The sequence below is a fragment of the Parus major genome, chromosome 1, assembly GCF_001522545.3.
Source record: "Parus major isolate Abel chromosome 1, Parus_major1.1, whole genome shotgun sequence".
In the NCBI taxonomy this organism is placed as follows: domain Eukaryota; kingdom Metazoa; phylum Chordata; class Aves; order Passeriformes; family Paridae; genus Parus; species Parus major.
Genome location: NC_031768.1, coordinates 38,535,899 through 38,536,466, shown reverse-complemented (window position 1 = coordinate 38,536,466; position 568 = coordinate 38,535,899).

Genomic DNA, 568 nt, shown 5'->3' with positions numbered 1-568 from the left:
AAAAAAAAAAAAAAGAAAGAAAAGAGAGGCAAGCGCGTTTCTCGTTTCCAGATCTTAAATGAAGTTCTGGGACTTGGCAAAGACAGCGCAGGTATCTGCGGATGGACCGTTCCGCCGGCGGAGGCTGCCAGAGTCTCACGGGGACGTTTACCAGCGTGGTTCCCCCCGCGAGGTTTCCCCTCTAGCTCAGAGGGCGATGTCGCCGCTATTCCTGACGGGACGTGCGTCGTAGTTGCTTGGGACAGGGGCCCACCTGGCCTCCCACATCCCGGCCCCTGTGAGTGCCTCCCCTGCTCTCCCATCAGGGGTTTGCCCTGCACTCCTCTCCGTGTTTTCAGCACAGCAGCCGCGCGGGCGCCCCGAGGTATTTGGGGTGTCCACAGCAGGTGGACTGTTGGTCCCGGAGAGGGGTCCAGATCCTGCCCCCCGAGCTTTCCATTTAATGGATTTGTAACAAACTGGCGCAACAGCCCCGTGTCTCTCCCTGTCAAGGTGCTTCGTGCACACAGAGCTAGCACTGGTGCACTTAGCGACTGCCCCGCCTTGGTCGGACAGTCCGGTGCTCAGC